This window comes from Protopterus annectens, chromosome 1.part0 (assembly GCF_019279795.1).
Source record: "Protopterus annectens isolate FY-2018-M chromosome 1.part0, PAN1.0, whole genome shotgun sequence".
NCBI classification, from domain to species: domain Eukaryota; kingdom Metazoa; phylum Chordata; order Ceratodontiformes; family Protopteridae; genus Protopterus; species Protopterus annectens.
This window is the reverse complement of record NC_056725.1, coordinates 896,022,213-896,036,704: the sequence shown is the minus strand read 5'-3', so window position 1 is coordinate 896,036,704 and position 14,492 is coordinate 896,022,213.

Here is a 14,492-nt window from a genome sequence, read left to right as displayed (position 1 = left end):
AGCAGCAGTGTATTCACCTTTCATGCATGTCTGTCTGTCTATCCATAATAGCTATACCATGACCTATTTATGTACATGTGTTATATCTACAGGGACATATGCTTGTTGTGTATATATCTATTAATGTATCTTATGTGTATAAATATATATATGTACATATATACATATGCCTGTACATTCCTCATTTCATAATTTGCTTTGGTTTAAGTCTGTGGATATATGTGTGTATATATATATATATATATATATATATATATATATATATATATATATCCATATCATACCTTTCAACTGTACAGATTTTTTCTGAATGTACATCTGTTTGCCTCTTATCTTTGGTCCGTTTTTCATAACCTTGTGTCTATCTGGCAATTTAGTAGCATATCATTAAAGACTGACATTGGTAAATAATGACAAGCATTTCAGGTTACGACTTCATACCCTTCAGAGAATCCATGCTAGTGACACACCTGTTATTCTATCCACTTTCCATGTTTGTTAGGGCAATATCTGGGGATTGTCCCTATCTGTACCAGTTGTTTTCATGGCTTTCTCCGGTTTTGTACTTTACGTGGTTAACAGGTATGAACCATGTATATATAACGTGGAGAAAACAGCATTCATTTGCTATGCTGTGAGCGGATTACACACCGCAGGTGCACTTGCATATCCTTATTGTGGGTTACATATGTTTAATAGATATTTGTGCTTACGTGGCCTTTCATAATTCTGACCGTAACAGTTACATATCTGTATTCTGGTTTATGGACTGATGCAAAACACACGTTCACCTTTACATATATAAATGTGTGTACAGCATGAACACATTCATTACACTTTAAAGTTATATGTGCAGTGGTCATAGGTCAACCGGGACTGCATTCATGTTGGCCGGATGCTGGAACCACTATTCTATTGGTGTTCTGCCTCATTGATATGCATACCCATAGTACTTAGCTACATCAACATATGCCTCACCGCTTCACTTACAACACAGGCATCCATTCTCCTGCTGGGAAAAACACGGTACTACATATTACACATTCCCTATTGCCTACTGCTGTGGACCCCAGCTGCATTGTTAATCACTCCAAGGATATGCAGAACACCAAGGCATATAGGCCTGGCACATACAGGTCTTTGATTGTCAGGGAGTTCATGTAGTGATCTGGGTTTAGGCTTGTCCGCCTGGTGAACGGAACTTCCCTGGCTGAGTTCAAATGTCAGACAAAGCATATGGACAGGGATTGTCCCCCTGTTATGAATTTTTACCTGTGTTTATAGACACAGTTGTTTGGGCACCTGTCAGCAGCTTATTCTGTTGGCAATACATATTATGGGTGGGGTTGTTATAGTCCATACTCCACCGTGAGGTGTGTTCCCATTCACATTTGACTATTACCTGTATTCAGTCATATGGGGATTATTATTTTGGACATGAAGTGACTACAGGTATGCAGTTGCACATTACACAAATGTGAAGGGTTGTTACTGTAAATATGTACAGACCGTACCTCTCTGTTAGAGCACCAAATCTGTGCAAAACCTGCATGATGGGGGGACAAATAGGGACACATTTTAAGTATTTCTCTTACAAGCTTAGAACGTTGATTGAATACTAGGTTTTGCATTAGCATGACTTTACTGAAGGATGTGGAGTCTTCAACTCAAAATATTTATCATTATTTAGTGACGTCAATCCTCAGCTATTTACCAGACAGGTGCAGATTGTCGGAGGCACACAACAACAATATGAGGCAAAACTCTGGTCATTCTGCGAATATCTGGACAGTTGAGTGGTATGGTATGGACCTTTGTAATATGCTATTGTGTTCTGGCACAGCAGTAGCTCATCATTAAAGACTGAAGTCGGAACATGCTGACAGACAGTTGGGTTTCAGACTTCCTACTTAGCTGAGTGGTATGGTACGGACCTTTGTAATATGCTATTGTGTTCTGGCACAGCAGTAGCTCATCATTAAAGACTGAAGTCGGAACATGCTGACAGACAGTTGGGTTTCAGACTTCATACTCAGTTGAGTGGTATGGTACAGACCTTTGTAATATGCTATTGTGTTCTGGCACAGCAGTAGCTCATCATTAAAGACTGAAGTTGGAACGTGCTGACAGACAGTTGGGTTTCAGATTTCATAATCCGGACATTAATGCCAATGTGCAAACTGTTATTCTATCATATTTCTATGTTTCTAAGAGCTATCTTTACACATTGTCCTTGCTTTTGCACCTTTGTCTCACTTGTATTCACTGCTCTGTCTAGATATCTTGCTCACACAGGTTGACAGGTATGGTCGGTCATGCCTGCACACAGTAAGTGTCCCTCACACTTGATCAGGGTTATCCTGTTTACGTCAGTGTCTTCCTCACCCTCATGCTGTTTGCCACTATGTGAATGTGTACAATATATTCTCCCTCCTATTCATGTTGGGACACGTGCGTCACGGGAAGGTGTTTTATCCTAGGTAGTAGGTTATGCATGACCACTTAGGACTGGACAGTGTCATGGACCTCTACTGCACGTTCTGACTTGTGCAGTAGATATCTACAGGATTGGACATCATGTTGTCATACCCATTCTACTATTTACACAGGTTGGTTATCCCATGAGGGATATCCCAAAAATTGGACAAGACCAAAACAAGTCAGATACCGAAGATTTTTGTGGCTTTACGAAAATGTGCAGGGGGTTTTACATGCAGGGGATACATGGTTTGAAATCCTGACACTGCCTAGGGTGACAATACCTACTACATATGCGTAGGGGTCACTGTGTGTAGCTCTGTCTGTAACAAACCAGTAGAACAAGTACGGCTGGATTTGGTGGATGTTCTAGTACGGAGGCGGGTTGTGTGATGTGGAGGGTATGCTGGGTAGGCCATTATGCATCCATGTGTGTTGCATTTGTTATGGCCAGTTCCATCAGGACCCATCTGTGGGTATGTGACAGTGACATATCTATACATTTGCATTGCACATTTCCATATTCATATGTTTGTGGGATTGTGTTCTACACTATGGCCTGTCTGCTTGTCTTACAGCTGTTTCAACATGTGTTTGTGTTTCTTTCCACTTCACCCGCTGCCCCCTCGTACAGCTCCGGTTCATCTTTTCTGCATACGACACAGTATCACCTTTGAGGATTTTACCATTACCCACCCATCCCTCACACGCAAATTCCTCACACCCCATTGATCACTACTTTGGTTGTTGGCCCATGACACTGCCAGAGTAACACACTGACTACCCTACATGTGTCAGGTACCTTTATGGTTGTGTGGACTACCCTGCTACGTTTGTTTTCCACATGCTATACCTCATGCACATAGGTACACGCCCATATTTCACTTTCATTACTTGGTTGGTATACCGGGGTACTACCCGTTCGACTGTGTCACATACAAGTTCGGATTATACCGCTGACTTCCGGATTTTGCCAGCCTGTTGTACTCATTGGTAGGATGGCACCTTTTCCTATGTCCAAGCTATTCCTTACACATATCCAACTGTTGTGGACAATGCCTCCCCACAGTCGACGGTTGTGTTTCCACCTTTTCAATTGGCCACAGTGTGACATTTGCAGTGAACACAGCACATTTTACAGGCCGACACATACCCACGGTCAGTTCGGCAGATAGAACTTACAATTCTTGCCTATATCTAAGCTTATTCTTGTAGCATTTTGGTGCCTTATTCTGTTTCTTATGACATTTATGTAATATACGTACAGAGAAAAACTGTTTAATGCAACTATTACATGACATCTAAGGAATAATTATGTCCTATAATCTCTGGACATTTGCCATTTTTACAAGTTTGTGTCAGGACACATCTGCCCACAGAGGGACTGTCGCTCGCAAAGTGGGACAGGTGGTAATCTTAGTCGACGGTACGGATCATACTGTTCCTTTTGGCCTACATGTGTCCTTATTGTTGTAGCTTTTTATATGCTCCTTCTGTTTCGTTTACATGTGCATTCTATTTACTATCACATTTAGTATGTGAAATACGGACATACCTTTTGTATGTGACTATTACATGCCTTGTGGGATATGATTCAGACATACGGTCACTACATATATCTACATTTCTCCTCGTGTATTCTGTTATGGACACATCTGACAGCTATGTACCCTCCCTCACATTATGGGTCAGCTGGTGACCCTCTCCATTGGGCTGGACGTACCTACTTGCGGCACGCTAACATATGATACGTTTCACTTCCACATGGTATAGCTATCAACACTACATTGGACTACGTTTGCACAGTTTTCATGTCATTTGTTCAAGGGTAGGGACCCGTTATTCCCTACCGTGCATTTGTGTTTGCTTCTTTATTTTCTGTTCGCAGGGACTATCTTGCATGCTTTGCATATGTTTCAGTATCCACGGATACTGATAGGTGCAATTACTATTGCAGGCAGAATATAATATTCAGCAGTTTAGGTTGCTCATCGACAGCCAACATTGACACGCCTCCATGTGCAACTTCGATACGCCCTATGCACTCGCGCAAGTTTCCTATGCACGTGGCTGTGGTGGCTGCACACCTTCATTAATATGCATATGGCACAACTACTCCATATATATGCCGTACGGCCGGCGCAAGCTTTATGCCGGCCTTGTGCCGAGCTTCATGAATCCCGGGGATTATGAATATATGTTATCACATTTACAAAAGCATGAAGTACATCACAGCTAATAAACATAATGGAATATTTAGAAATATGACTCAATAAATAACTTCACTAAAAAAATATACACTTAGTCAACTTACACAAAATCAGTTAATATTAACCTTAAAATGACAACTTTGCAAAGAAGAATTATACTGTTAGCTACTGACTTTTGCACTATAAACATGCTCTTATATTAAACTGAGAAAAAAATTGGCTAATTCAACTCTTAATTAATAGTTGTTTCTATACCTTGCTGATTATTAATGGCTGAATTTAAAGCAATCAAGTACGTTCAATCAAATGTTGGTTTTCTAACCAGTGAAAGGTCCTATTTACAATTTTTACATAAAGATTTTTTTCAAGTTATCTGATGTTTGTGTATATTAAATTATAGATATGTTTTTGTCATTCACCTTTGAGTGCATGTTTCCTTTACAATTCATTCAAAGTGGCATCCACACATAAAAAGAACACTCTGACTTTAAACTAAAAAACTCAGAAATGTTCAAATAATTTACCTACTCTTTGATATTTTAATTCACTCATTGTTACCCAGCTGAACAAATTAATGATGTTGAATGAAATGTAGGTAATTGGCAGATAATAACATCTTTGAATTGTTTTTCTTTATGCTCATTCATAGCATCTACATTTAAATAACATTAATAAGAGTTGTAATGCACAATGCAGTCAGTATGAGTGTCTCAATAAAGATGGTTTCCTTTAATGAGCAGGACAATGTAATCTGCATATGTACCTCATAACTAGTACCGCATAACTACATTATATAGAATTTATTTTAGACAAGTTGTCTTGAGAAGATTGATATGCAAAAATGATTAATGTAAAATAACAAATACATTAACATGATTAATGTTTCACTGGTCACCATTGTTAGAATTCAACAACTTATTACTGTTACTAGAGAAACAAGTACATAGGTCAGGTTGTAAATTGTTAAAATTCTTGCTGTTTTACATTTGTTGACTCTTAGCAAATGATAACATTCATAAAATGTATGGTGCTAATCTCTACATGTACAAAAATCCCAATACATGAATAGAGCCTAAATTAAATGCTTGTTACAGTCATCATGTTGTAATACCTTTTTGACTTGCAAGACATGCCTTTAGTCAATGTGTTTGTGAACATTAAAGATCACAAGTGGAATGTTTTAAGCATGTCACAACAGGATGTGCACTCTGCATATGAAAGTAAAAGCAAACACATAAATAAAAACATGATACTGTCTCCTTCTATACATACTGATAAAACAAAATTTACAGAGTGTGATTGTTAAACACGATGATAAGATTTTTACCTTAAGCAAAACTGATCCGCTTCAGCCTATCTAAAGAGTCTGAGCCTTATGCCTACAGAACAGTCACTGTGACTCACCTACACAAGTGTGCCCTGTTTACAGACCCTGGCAGATAATTATAGGCCCGTCAGCCTCATCAGTCTTATTTATTATTTTATTTCTTGAAATCTGTGTACTAAACGAGTATGACTGTATAATAAATATCTATTTTCAGCAAAGGCTCGTAGTGAAAATCTCCAGAGAGTTAAATAACATCAAATAAAACACTAATACAGCTGCAGGTAAAAAAAAAACATACATACATACAGCTTGACAGTAGGACACAACAATGCATGAGGAGACAGCAGTAATATAAAAATAAAAATAAATAAAAAAGTTGATTAAATATGACAATCCATAGATACAGAAATATTAGAAGTATAATCCACTCTGCTAGGAAATAATAATAAAAAGATGCACAAGTCCACCCTAAGAGTGGGGAGAGGGCAGGTGTTGAAAAGTATAGATAAATAGTTTGATGAGATGTTCAGTTAGTCAGAATGTAAAGTATTTGTTAATATAGATCATACAGGTGTGGTGCATTGGCATAGTCATGAGTAAGTGAGAGATTCTTTGAGAGAGAACTTAAATACATGGAAGCTAGATAAAGTTCTGGTTAAATATAGGTTCATAGGTGGGTACTAGGCTATCTGCCCGATGGCATTTATAGGCCTAGCTAGTATGTTTTGGCTTTCGCTGCCCCTTAGATTAGTTCCCTGTGCCTCTGTCCAGCAGAGCCACTGAAGTGATCCCCGAGGTAAACTTTTTGTTTCCCATCCACTCGTCAAGGTTTCTTTTGAAGAGCGTTAGCGAGGAGCTCTGCCTAATGTAGATTGGGATCTTGTTCCGAAGCATGGGAAGTCTCTGGGACAGGAATATATTCCTCCAGCATGTCCTATTTATTGTTGTGGTGAGGTTTAGATCCCTAGAGCATGTGGCTCGAGGGGATAAGGTTTTCTTTAGGTGGAACATGTCCATCAGTTCTGGGTTGGACATGGCCTTGTATGTCAGGCAGAGATCACCTCTGAGTAGGCGGTATGCAACCGAGTACAACTGGAGTTACTTCAGTCGAGCTGCATAGGGCATCTGTTTGAGGCCATTGATCCTCTTGGTGAGGTACTTCTGTGGTCTTTCCAGCTTTTGCAGGTGTCTTGTAAGGTACATCCCAAATTGGGCGTTGTACTCTAAGATGGGTCTGATGAGTGATGAGTAGAGGGGCACAATGACCTCTTTTGATATGGATGCAAACCCTTTTGTGATTAGCTGGGCCACATAGAAGGATTTTCTAACCACTTTGGCAATGTGATTATCAAAGGTGAGAGTACTATCTACTTGGGTCCCTAGATCCCTTATTACAACTTCCGTATTTAGGGGACTGCCACCTATGTGGTAGTTTGTGGGTGCTATGTTTTTTCCAAAGGGGATGACTATGCACTTTTTGGCATTTAGCTTGAGGCCATGATTTTGACACCAGGTATCTGTCTCAGTGAGACCCTTTTGGAGGATGTCTGTGTCAGCTGGAGAATCAATTATAGCTCCTAGTTTGCAGTCATCTGCGAACTTGGTCAGCCATAGTCCTCCTGTGCTTGCCTGTACCTCTGAGAAGTATATGCCGAACAGGAGGGGTCCTAGGTCTGAGCCCTGGTGAACACCACTTGTAACCAGTTTAGAGACGGACCTAGCTCCCACAATTGTCACCATGTGGGTTCTGTCTGTGAACCAGTTGGCAACCCATCTTGTGACGTAGGGGTTTATGTTCAGGCTGATGAGCTTGTCTATAATACCAGAATGGGGAATGGTGTTGAAGGCCTTAGCAAGGTCTAGGTAGGCTGTGTGTACCACCTTTCCCTCGTCTATAGTCTTGGTAACTGTCTCAAAGAAGTCCACCAGGTTTAGGAGGCATGATCTGCCCTTAACAAAGCCAAACTGGGTAGGGTCAAGTGTTTGGAAGTTCCCAATGTCTCTCTTAATGAGTTCCATGATGATGCGCTCCATAGCCTTGCAGACCAAGCTAGTCAGGCTTATAGGGAGATAGTTCCCGGGGTCTGTTGTGGCTCCACCTTTGTGAATTGGAATAACTGTTGCTGTGCGCCACTCTATGGGTATGCAGCCTGTGGAGAGGCTAAGTTTGAACAGTGTATTTAGGTGAGGGGTTAGTTCGTCTTTGAGCTCATGTAGGATGCAGCCTGGGACACCGTCCGGTCCCATTGATGCTGAGTTTTTGGCTTTGGGGAGGGCTGTTTTAACCTGAGTGCCTGTGATTTCAGGGAATCTACATTCTTCTGGTATGGTTATGGGCCCTTTTGGGGGTGAGAGGGGGGTGAAGTTTGTGCTGAACCTGTCTGCCAGGATGTTGGCGATATCGGTCGGTTCAGTGTATTTTGTGCCATTCTGCACTAACTCTGAGCATATCTGAGCATTGCCACTTAAATTCTTGACATAGCTAAAGAATGCTTTATGGTTATCTTTGGAGTCCTTGGCAATTTTTCTTTCAAAGCTCACCTTGGATGATTTTATGAGGGATCGTAGTTTCTTGCTGATACTGATCAGGCACGTCTTCCCTTCTTGGGATTTTACTCTTTTCTGTACTAGTTTCCTCCTTCTACTGTATAGCTTGTTTATGGCAGGAGTCCACCAGACTGGTTTCCTTTTCTTGAAGGAGTGAGTCTTGGTTTTGCTTGGGGTGGCACAATCCATGCATTCTTGTAGCTGCCTGTAGAATGCATTAGTAAAGGATTTTGCAGCTTGGACAGTGTTATCCTTCAGCATGGGGGCTTTGAAACTTTCCACCTTGGTCTTAAGTAACATGAAGTTTGCTTTTGAAAAGTTTTTCATGGTGGCTTTCTTGTCCAGGGGTGGGGGCGGAATATGGATATCCAAAGTGATTTGTTTATGGTCAGATCTAACCAGCGAGGGGTTGACCTCTGGTGTGGAACACCGGTCGCCCATGTTGGTGATGACCAGATCCAATATGTTGTCACCTCTGGTGGGAGTGTTGACCAGTTGAGCCAGGGCATTTGAGTTTATAAATTCTAGGAAAAGTTGGGCAAGGAAGTTAGTACTTGAGTAGTTCTCTCAGTTAATGTTTCGGTAATTGAAATCACCCAATATTAGGGTGTTTGGTAGGACCTTTGTGTTTCCCAGTGTTTCCAGAAATGCGGAATGGTGGTCCTGGGACATGGTGGGTGATCTGTAGCGAGCTACAATTTGAATTGTAATTTTGCCCATTGTTAGTTGCGCGTGGATGATCTCTGAAGCATTGTGCTGTGCCACTAAACTGGAGGTGTGGGTATCCTTGATGAATATGGATACGCCCCCGGCTTTTGTATTTCTGTTTGGGTTCTGTGACTGGAATGTATGGTATGAGTTGTAGCCTGGTAGTGCTGGGGTGCTCTCTGAAGCCTTAAACCAGGTTTCTGTTACTGCACATATATCGATTTTCTCCATACTGTAGAGTGCCTTGAGTGCGTGCATTTTCAGGTTCAGACTTCTGGCATTGAGTAGCATTACACTCAGTTTTTTGTTACTTGTGCTATTTATTGTGGTGAGTTTGTCTTTTGAGCCTTGCCTAAAAAAGGCATTATGGGGGTGGCAAGAGCCTTGGCAAGTATTCAAAAGCCTAAGAGTGACAGGTGCAAGCCATCTCTAGCAAAGTAGCGTGGCTTGTCGAGCATGTCATCCCAGCAGGACAGAAACTGGATCCACTTTGAATGACACCAGAAACTTAGCCAATTGTTGAAATTGAGAATTTATTTTTATACCGTGGTATCATTCTTGGTGAGGGCAGGATGCTGCTCAGGGTCAGGGTCATACCGGCCTGGGCTACATGATCAGAGAGCTCTTCCATGTCTCTTTTCATGTAGTCCAGGGAGGTACGGCTCAGGTCATTCACACCAGCATGGACAATGACAGAGTCATATTTGTACTTGTTCTGGAGTGACCTGAGTGCGTGTGTTATGTGGCGGATCCTGGCATCCAACAGGCAGCTAATAGTAACCTTCTCCTTATTCAGCCTAGTGAGTGGGACATCAGTGTGCCTGACTATAGAGTCACCTATTACTAGCATGTTGGGTATGTTATTTTGCCTTAAGGGCTGTGATTGCATGACACACTGGTTTTGTGAAGTATGTGTTTCATGGTTTGTGTTGGTGGGTGGAGGTTGCTTGGATGTTTGCTTTGTAGCTCTCTGTTGGTTTTGCAGATTTTTATTTAGAGACTCTGAGTATGTTTTCATGTATTTATGTGTGTTTTTTGCCAGTGCTGGTTTAATGGGTCTATGTAAGACTGGTGGTGTGATGCAAGTATTTCCCTTCTCCTCTTGACTGTCTGATCCTGTCTTGGATTGAGAGAGCATAGTCTCTAGTCTGGCTGTATAACGGCATCTCTCACATGTATTAGTGTTGGTGGTAGGAGGAGGGTGTTGTCTGTGTACATGAGGCAGTTGTAACATTGCCTCAAAATGCCGAGATTCACTAGCTGGACTGGAGAGTGCACCTGAAACTGCCCTTTGGAAATGCCTGGATAGGTACAGGGAACTGTTTTACTGGATGGCTGGTAAGGTCGAATAGAGAGCCTTGTCCTTCTGTACAGTACAGAAGGGTCTAGTACTAGGGTTTATAAGTGCTTGCTATAAGTTTTGAGCAAGTGCCGGGCTGAGAAATGAATGGCTCGAGTGCTTAAGTTAAAAGTTTGTCTAGTTCCAAGGGAAAAATTGACGAGGAGACTTTGTGGAGCCAGGAAAAGTTTTACCCTAGCTAACTGGTGCTGCCCAGCGTGCAAAACTGGACAAATATGGTATTTATAGCAGGGAAATGAAAGAGATAGAAATTATCCCAAAATGGCAAATAAACTACTAATTTCTGGGCTGAAACCACTCCTCCGGGGACAGATCGGTTGCTCACAGGTTTCACAGGATTCACAGGTTCACTGTGAATCCTGTGAAAAATTGAAGAGGAGACTTTGTAGAGCCAGGAATAGTTTTACCCTAGCTAACTGGTGCTGCCCGGCGTGCAAAACTGGACAAATATGGTATTTATAGCAGGGAAATGAAAGAGACAGAAATTATCCCAAAATGGCCAATAAACTACTAATTTCTGGGCTGAAACCACTCCTCCGGGGACAGATCGGTTGCTCAAAACTCCCCTCTCTCACAGGTGAACAGAGAAACTTCCTTCTATCCAAGTAAGGTATGGGCAAACACAGAAATTTGTAACACAGCCCTGAATTCAGCACTAACCTGAAAACTGGACTATACTAGCTTAGAATGGCGGGAAACAAGTATATATATATATATATATATATATATATATATATATATATATATATATATATATATATATATATATATATATATATATATTTTTTTTTTTTGAAAATAAAGCAGATGCACTCAAAAAACAGTTTAAAAGCACAGAAAAGGGATAATTATAGTTATATATCACAGAGTTGTAGTAATTGCCCCCAGTAATAAAGTAGGAAGAAACACAAATACAGTAAAAGCAGATGATTAAAGTGCAACTGTGTGTATATATATATATATATATATATATATATATATATATATATGTGTGTGTGTATATATATATATATATATATATATATATATATATATATATGTAAAAACAATAGAAAACAAACAAACTGATTTAAGCAAGTTACCCAATTAACCAGAAAAATGTTCAAAACTGAGCCCTGTTCCAGCAGTCTTCAATCAGACAAGTTCTAACTGAACACCCCTGCTTACTAGAGTGCAGGGTAAACTTCTCCAAAAAAAGGATGGCCTGGATCAGTGCTTCAAGTTATATAAACAAAGCTAGGTTCAGCAAGTCTGAATCTGGTCTATGCTATAGCAACAAGGTGCACCAATTTCAGAAAGAAACAGTTCAAATAAGAAGTCACAATAAGCTGTAACCAGAAATTCCCAGCTCAGAAGGACAGAATCCATCCACTCCTCCCACAAGAGTGCAGACCACAAACCTCCTTAATGTAGAATAACTGGCCTGAAGCCGAAGTGCTTAAGCCAGAACTAATACACTTTTAGAATAACAGACACTAGGCCTTCAATCAGCAATTCCCAGCTTAGAAGGATGTAAGCTACCTGTCCTGCCACAACAGTGCAGACCACAAGCCTTCTTAATGTAAAACAGCCTGTATGAAGCCCAAGTGCTTAAAACAAAAGGCTTAGAATAACAGTTACAATTTAATCAGGCTAGACAAAGCAGTAATAAATGCAGCAGAATAAATAAAATTGAGTACTTTTAAGAAAAGCAAAATAGAGTAGGAGGAAACACAACTACAGCAAAAGCAAATGAATGTTTGTTTGTGTTTTTCGGCTTTTCCCGGTTAGGGGTCGCCACAGCAGAACTCCGGTCCGCTAATCATTGGCAGTAGATTTTTTACGTGCTCACTTGCCAGGCCAAATGCACAACCTTCAACAAAGGAACGCTCATTCACGCATGTTGCCACACAGAAGACGCTCTGAGAACTGAACGGGCAACATCTAACTGTGAGGCAACAATGCTACCGCAGCACCACCACCGCAGTTAGCAAAAGCAAATGAATAAAGTGCAAAAATGTTTTTTTTTTTTTTTTTTTTTATTAAGTGCAACAAGAGAGGAAGGAAAAACCTAAGTGGGTTAGCCTTCTCAAATCTTCTCTCTGTATTAAGTAGAGAGAACACTAGACTCAGAATATGATCTCACTGTACTCGGCTAAGTGAGCAAATGAGATAGACCCAGGAGGAGTGTTCTAATACAGACTTACAAGAGGGGCGGGTAATTCCAGAGCCAACAACACTAATACTAACACAAGAACAGGGAAGGTGGGTGGGGAACTAACTGTAGAGAGACACACAGCACACTGTTCAGAAACGCACAATTAGGAAACAGAAAAAAATGAAAATACAGTACTTTTAAAACTGCAATTTTGTTCTTAACAAAATACTAAAATTCACTACTGCAAGTTTCACTTAGCTTCAACTGGTAATGCAGATGTTTGTAGCCAAGCAAGTCTCTCAGGAGTTGAGCATAAAATGATTTCTCAAACTTTGTGGCTAGCACTTAAAGTATGATAAAAACATTTTTTTGATAAAAAAAATATGGGATACAGTTCCACAAATTGGATATGCAGTGTCAGTAAAAACATTGCCCATACTTTTTTTGGTTTATAGATTTCAGGCAATTTTTTGTCTTTATAGTACAAAGGGAGTTTTGGGGGATAACGGTGAAGTTCTGAGGTGATAGAAGACAGGTAGAGGGGTTATAAAGTACTTTATGGGTTAGAAGAAGTTGCATATGGGCTAGTTGATGTAGGAGCTCTAACCAGTTGAGAGAACATAATGCACTGCAATAATGTGCTTTGTGAGACAGGTTAGCTGGAAAATGTAGCTATCTTATTATGGCACTGCTCCAGTTGTGATTTAGAAGAGATCTGGATATTAGTCAAAATACATGAGCCATAAAGAAGAGTGGCTAAAAGATTCAACTAGAAGCAGTAAGGAATTTTTTGGTGTATATAGACCTTGCTTTTGATAAGTTATTTTTAAACCTTTTTCCAAGAAACATCTTTATTACATTTTCACATATGACATAAGCAATCTTACATTTATATAAATGAAAAGCAAACAAAATGATACCATTTTATGTGAACATCAACTTTAACTTTAAGTTATTGTCCATGGTGTCTCCAAGTAATTTGGTATAGGTAACTACTTCAATAGCTGTATTGTTTAAAGAGGTAATGTGGAAGTTACTTTTACTATTGGTATGGAATTTTGGAAAAAAAATTGTAGTAGTTTAGTCTTTTTGAGATTTAGTCAAAATTGGTTTTGATACAGCCACAGTTCAAATGAGCTGAAGGCATTTTGTGCCATGGATTGTAGTTGTAGTGGGCTGTCAGACGAGCAGATGAGAGCTGAGTCATCTGCATACTGAAAAAGACAAGCTTGCTGAAAGGTAGTATATAGGTCATTGATGAAAATGTTAAAGAATAGGGTCCGGGATTAGAGCCTTGAGGAGCATCTGCTTTAACTAGAAAAAAGGAGAGCAAGAAGAGAGCCATTTAACAGATTGATACCTTTCAGATAGGTAGTTAGAGAACCTTAGAGGAGTTGGTTTGGAAAAGCCCAAATAGGACATTTGAGTCAGAAGTTTCTCATGTGACTCAAAGGCTTTTGAGAGATCTAGAAAAACTGAAGAGATAAACTTTTCTTGGTTTCTAGCCTTATTAATGGTGGAAATTTGAGAATAGCTATAGTGGTGCTATGATCTGGTCAAAAAACATGTTCTGCTGGCATTTTAACATCATTTTGCAAGAGGTGCTGAAGGAGCTGCTTATGAATATACTTTTCCAGGATCTTAGAAAAGTGGATTGGTTAATGAGAACTGAAACTGAGTATGCTATAGAGTCTGCAGCAAGCTTATGGTACTCAGCATGGTAAT